Source organism: Struthio camelus, chromosome 15 (assembly GCF_040807025.1).
Source record: "Struthio camelus isolate bStrCam1 chromosome 15, bStrCam1.hap1, whole genome shotgun sequence".
Lineage (NCBI taxonomy): Eukaryota > Metazoa > Chordata > Aves > Struthioniformes > Struthionidae > Struthio > Struthio camelus.
Window position 1 is genome coordinate 2209516 of NC_090956.1, and position 6633 is coordinate 2216148.

Sequence of the window (6633 nt, forward strand, 5' to 3'; positions counted from 1 at the left end):
ATCCAGCAACATCTGCAGAAAATTAAAGGCTTATTTCACTTCAGTCGCTGATAATAACTTCATCCATCTTTATGCGGGGCTGCCGCCCGCCCCGCAGCTTTCACTTGCCTGATGGGAAGGAGTCGGTGACCTATTTCGTGAAGTTTGCTTAATCCTGGCGCATCTCTCCAAGCCACGAGGTGCTGAAATTTGTTTTCGGTTTGCGGCGTGCGGTAATTAAGGAGATAATGACTGGAAACATTCAGAGCGAGTCTGAGCTCGCCGGAAAAATGTTTAGCCCAAGGAAAATTTAAATCTTTTTTTTTTTTTTTCCTGGCTGCTGCGATCCGACTTTTTAAGGCAATTAGGGAGGGTTTATTGGTTAATCAGTCATACTCACGCGCTTGCTTTGGGGTCTTATCTCCTGCTCCCAAGTGCGCATCGCTTCTAATCATAACCTCGGGTTTGGAGCCGTCAAGCGCGCGTGGCTGGGCACCGTGTGCCGATTCCCGCGCCCGGCTCCCTTCCCGGCCCCCGGTCCCTGTCCGCGGGACGGGCGCTGGGTGCGCGCACCGGCCCCCGCCGCGGCGCCCTCCAGCGGGTCCCCGACCCCCAAAGCGGCTGCGGTCCGTCGGGAACCGGGACGTCTCGTGCTCCGGGGCGGCGCTGGGAGAGCCGGGTCTGCGCTCGTGGCGGCGCACGCCGGGCGCGACGGGTTTGGCGCGCAGCAAGGCGGTTTTTCCCGCGCGCGGGCGCCGCGGGCCGCTCAGCCGCGCTCGTCTCGGTGGGTTTCGACCCCAAAAGCTGCCTCTCGTGGGTGACGCCAGCGCAGGGCTTCCCTTCGCGCCGCTCCTCGGGGCGGCCGCTTCCAAGCGATTCGCTTGGCCGTCTGCAGTAATGATTTGTCGCTTGTAAAACCTCTGTGATTAACTACAGTTTAGCCTCCTAGTTTCATGTCTTATCATGTTTCATCTCACACAAAAGACATTTACAGTCTATTGTGAACTTCAAAGCAAATGCTTCTTGCGTGAGCGTTAAGGCAGGCAAATATTTGAGCAGAACCTGCACGGCATTAGCGGCTCCTGCTGCTCCCTGCCGAGCGAGGATTGATGGCTGCCTCGAAAGGCAGGTTTTCCCTATTGTTTTATGCACCAGTGATTAATATTTCGTGTTCCCGCTGTTATATATATGCCGGCTGGCACGGGCCGACGTCCTCACGTCTGACACGTCTAGCTTTTACGCGCTTCAACGCAGGACGTGCGACTCCCGGCGGGGGCCCCTGGTCCTGCTGGAGCCTCCCGCCCGGGGGCTCTTGGGCGACGTTCGTCTTGACGGCGTTAGGAGCGGCGGCACGTTCTCCTCTTCCGCGGGTCGCCCCGTGCCGTCACGCTGCCTGCCCGCGGGCGCCTGGGGACGCAGCCACGGGCAGGGGCCGAAGAGGACGCCAGGGCTCGGTGCCCCGCCGAGAGGGCTTGAGCGCGGCCGGACGCGGCTCGAAACGCCCTTTGCGGCTCCGGGCGCCCGTCGCCGGCCCCGGCCGCGTCCTCCCGGAGGGGTTTCCGCCCCGCAGGAGGAGACGCAGCGTTTGCACCGGACCTGCAGGTCCCAACTTTTGCACGGGTGCTGTTTCCCCCCCCTCCTCCCCCAAAACAGCAGCAACCGCATAGAAAAACCAAGTTGCCAGGCCATCCTTGTCGAAGCAGGATGAAAGAAGCCCAGGGACAAATTCCTCCGCTGTGAACGCGCTGCCCCGCTGCTGGACGTCCGTCTGAATGCAAAACACATTAAGACCAGGAACTGCAAGGGACGGCTCTGCTGAGCCTCCAGCTTGCAGTTAATATAATTCAATTAGCGTGAACAGTACATATAGCTCGTTTTAATTTAGCTGGAGGGGTTGGTGCAGCTCTATCCCTTAATCTCGGGAGCAGGGAAGCTGTGGGAGGACTGCCAAGGGTCTCTGCGCACCCCCCCTCGCGGCGGGGCCGCCGGCTGCTGCCCCGGGGCTCGGCGGGGACGCCGGGGACGGCCGCGCGCTCGGCCCGCAGCCCCCGGCGAGGGGCCTGCGGACGGGCCGGTCAAACAGGCTGATTTTAAACTACATCATTCTTAGACGCGAAAAGGAAGCCTGGAAAGGCAGAGGGAGGGCGTCAATGGCGCTCGCTATTTAAAGAGAGGACGAGCGGCTCGGGAGAGACGCCGCAGTCGACGTGTGTCTTCATGATTGCGCTACGTTCCCGGGAGATGATTGTAGCGCGAGCATCTTTTCTGCATCGCGGGCTATCTTTGCTCCCCTCTGACGTCTCCAGGCGGGGAGGGTGTTTTATTGCCGCAGTTGCGCCTGCCAGCAGCACCGCAACTCTGCTGCGAATTAACTTCTCCGCTCTCTGAAAAGCTCGTGGGAGTAAAATTCAAAGGAAGAGCTCCAACTAGTTAATCGCAGATCAATTTGAGCCGCTGGCTCAGGAGGGCGAAGCGCGCGGGCTCTGAAACGCGCAGGGAAGGTTTTGCCCGCGAAACCCACCCAGCGCCCCGTTTGCTGCGCCAAGCGGCGCGTTTCCTGGCATCGCGCCTGACCTCCCTGCCGCCCTGAGATCGCACTTAATTAAAATAGCCCGTTTACTGCTGGCTCTTGAGATGCGACGTCGGAGATTGTGCTCCTCTCTCGCCAGCCTGCCCGCAGCAAGGAGATGGCAGGACTCGGGCCCGGCCGCCGCTTCGCCCCGGCCGGGCAGGATGCGCCCGAGCCCAGCGGGGACCGGCCGCACGGGGCGGCGCTCGGTGACAAAATCACTGCTGCTGCCGCATGGTGGGCACGAGGCGTCGGAAACGGGAAACCCAAACCCGTGGAGGCCAGCGGCTTGCGTGGAGCTGATGCCGGGCGGCCCTTCGCCCCCGGGCGCTCGCCGGGGGCCGGCGCTGCGGGACGGGGCGGCCGCAGGGTCTTGGCCCCGCGGCGGCCCGGCGCGGGAAACCACCTCTTCTGCCGCCGTGCCAAAAAGCATCTTATCTCTGCGGACGGTTGCAGGTCGGCGGCGGGCCGGGGCTGGCTGCGGCACGGCTGCTCAGCGCTGTAAAGCTTGCTGTAATTAATGACCTGCTAAAAAGCAGCCGGCTTCGTTGGAGTAATTTGTGTGTGTACAGCAAAGCGGTGGCGGCGGGGAAACGGAGGCGCGCCGGCGGGCGGCGCGGGGGCTGCGCGGGAGCAGCCCGGGCCCGAGCGGCTGCGCCTGGGCACCGGCGCCGCGAGCTTAGAAGAGGCCCCAGCTCCTCCTGGGGGGAGCCGAGCTGCCGTTTGGGGCGCTAAACCGGTGTTTCGGCGTGCGCGAGCAGCCCCAGCGGCGCCCGATCCGGCGCCCCCTGCTCTGCCAGACGACCCCCCCAAAACCTCTAGGTGAAGGTTGCTGGAGCGAAACGTCCCCCCGAGGTTTGCTAATAAATGTCCGGGTGAAATGTTGTGCAGGTGGTGGGTGATGCCGGGTGCACGGTGGGTGATGCTGGGCAGCTGATGGATGATGCCAGGCAGGCAGCAGGTGATGCTGGGTGCGCGGTGGGTGATGCCGGGCAGGCGGCGGGTGATGCTGGGTGCGCGGTGGGTGATGCCAGGTGGGCGGCGGGTGATGCTTGGCGCAGGGTAGGTGATGCTGGGTGCGTGGCGGGTGATGCCGGTCAGGCTGTGGGTGATGCCAGGTGGGCAGTGGGTGATGCCGGGTGCGCGGTGGGTGATGCCGGTCAGGCGGTGGGTGATGCCAGGTGGGCAGTGGGTGATGCCGGGCAGCTGATGGATGATGCCGGGCAGGCGGCAGGTGATGCTGGGTGTGCGGTGGGTGATGCCAGATGGGCAGTGGGTGATGCTGGGTGCGCGGCGGGTGATGCCGGGCAGCTGATGGATGATGCCGGGCAGGTGGCAGGTGATGCTGGGTGTGCGGTGGGTGATGCCAGGTGGGCGGCGGGTGATGCCGGGCAGGTGATGGGTGATGCCAGACATGTGATGGGTGATGCCAGACGTGCGACGGGTGATGCCAAGCGGGTGACCCCGGGCAGCCGGGGCCGGAAGCGCGTTGGCGGCCCTGGCCGAAGGCTCGGCTGGCTCTGCAAGCACGGCTCTGCAGGACGGCGCCGCGGTGCGAGCGGGCGCCCGTGCCCGCTGCGAGCCGCGCCGAGGGCGACGGGCTGCTGGCGCAGGGGAGGCTTTCGGGAGAGGTGTCGGCGCCCTGGGCGAGGGCGAGCGGGGAGAGTTTGTGGCTTGTGTGGGCTCTGTTCGGGGACGGACTCGCTGCCGGGGCCGAGCGCAAGAGGAAGCGGATTAAAGGCGGGAGGAGAGCGAGCGGGTTCAGGCGGCTCCTGCGGCTCAGCCGGGCAGCGGTTCGGACGCCCGCGCCGCGGAGCAAACGTGCTCTCTTGCAGCCAGCCACCGGCAAAGCCAAGAAACCGCTTAAAATCTTCAAAACCAGGTAAAAAAATGGGATCCGCGCAGGGGAGAGGGGTGCCCAGCGAGGCGCCGGCCCCCTGCCCGCCGGCTCCCAGGCGTTGCCCGAAACGGGCCGGGGCCCCTCTGCGCCGACCGTCGCCCGGGGCTGATGTGCCGGCGAGTTCGCCGACGGCCGCTTGTCTCTTGTCCCGCTCCGGTGACGCGGCGCCTCCCGAGCGGGGCAGCCGGGCGCTGGGGGGGCCGAGCGCGGCCAGCCGAGCGCTGCAAAGCATTTGCCTGAGAATCTGAAGAATTTGGAGCGAAACCCCTAAAGAAATTAAGGCCAGATGGGTTGCAGGGAGAAACGAAGCCCGAACGCTTTCTGCGGCCCGGGGGCCGCCTCTGCCCGCGACCGGCAGCCTCCTCGCCCCGAAGCACGGCTCCGGCGGAGGCCGCGGACGCGCCGGCGTTTAGGGGCCGTAACCCCCGGGATCGGGAGCTTTCTGCCCGGGAGACGGGAAGGGGCGCGCTGGCACGCCGCCGGGCGCCTCCTTGGCGCGGCTCTTTTCGGGCTCCGGCGGCCGCGCGCTGCCCTCAGCAGCTCACGTATTTCTGCTGCAACGTGGGCTGTTGTTTTTCTTTCAAGCAAGCTCACTGCTCTTGAACCTGGTCATGGGTGAAACCGAAGTCTAACCGATCCTTTGTGTAAAGTCGCAGATCGGTAGCGCCTGGGCTGCAAAGCGCCCGCTGGCGCCGGGCCGCGAGCCGATGCACCCGGCTTTGCTCAGCCCTCGCCGAGAGCTGCAAACCGACCGCGGCTGGGAAAACCAGCGGGCTCCTGCGGCAGCGAGCGGGCAGCAGGGAAGGAGGGGAAGGGGGCACGTCCGCCGCCGGAAGGTGCTGCGGGGGGCCGGGGCCGCGCGGCAGGGGAACACGGTGCATGAACAATGTCTCCGGGCTCGTGTCCGAGCTGGGATCCCAAAGCCTGGCCGCAGCGCTTCAGATTTATGGGCTCTCTGGTTGCTTTTGTCCGTGCTGAGGAGCGGAGTCGGGTAATGGGGGAGACCCAAGGTGGGGGGGCCGCTGGGCTGGGGGGGGGCTGCTGCGAGAGGTGCAGCAGCGTCTCGCTGCATCTGCGAGCTGCGCTGCATGGCACGCACACATGGCATTGCACCCGCCAGCCACTGCACACCCCTGTGCGGCATGGCACCCACCAGCCACCATGCACCCGTGTGCGGCATGGCACCCACACACAGCATTGCACCCGCCAGCCACTGCACACCCCTGTGCGGCATTGCACCCGCACACGGCATTGCACCCGCCAGCCACTGTGCACCCGTGTGCAGCATTGCACCCACACACGGCATTGCACCCGCCAGCCACTGCACACCCCTGTGCGGCATGGCACCCACCAGCCACCATGCACCCCTGTGCGGCATTGCACCCGCACACGGCATTGCACCCGCCAGCCACTGTGCACCCGTGTGCAGCATTGCACCCACACACGGCATTGCACCTGCCACACACTGCACACCCCTGCGCGGCATTGCACCCCTGTGCGGCATTGCACCCGCCAGCCACTGCCCTCCCAGGATGCTGCGCACAGCGCATCCCCCTCCGTGGCGCTCCCCTCGCCTTTCCGCAGCCGACACACGTGGACGGGCGTGGGATTGCGGTGCTGGGAATAACCAGAGATGCACTAACCATGCAGCCTGCAGCTGGCCCGGGGACAAGGGTCCATCTCGCAGGAAGCGCCCAAATTCAGGGTGAAGCACTGAGGCCAGGCCTGGGCTGCGCGCACCAGTGGGAGCCCGCGGCGCCGGGGGCACTGCTGCAGCCCGCCGAGGACCCCCTTCGGCGAGGTCCCCGCGGCTGGGCCGGGGCAGCCGCGCTCGCTCCAGCCGCAGCGCCTGCTGCCACGTCCCCTCGCTCCTGCGGCTGCACCAGCTTCAACTTCCTTCGGCTTCGATCCCGGCTCCGTTCCCTCCAGACGCGCCGGAGCGTGGGGCGATGCGCCTGGAAGGTCCCGTCGTGGCCACTCGCCCCGGCACAGCCACGCAGTGCAAGGTGGCCGCGTCCTTCGGGGGGGGACAGCGAGGGTCCCGCAGCACGGCGCCCCTGCACCACCCGAGCCAGATGCCTGGGCTCCCAAGCTAAGCGGATCTGCACTGCCAGGAGGGTTTTTTTTCTCTCAATTAGGGGAGGTTGAATCCTTTATGCAAGGCAGCTGAGCTGGGTGGGGGCCG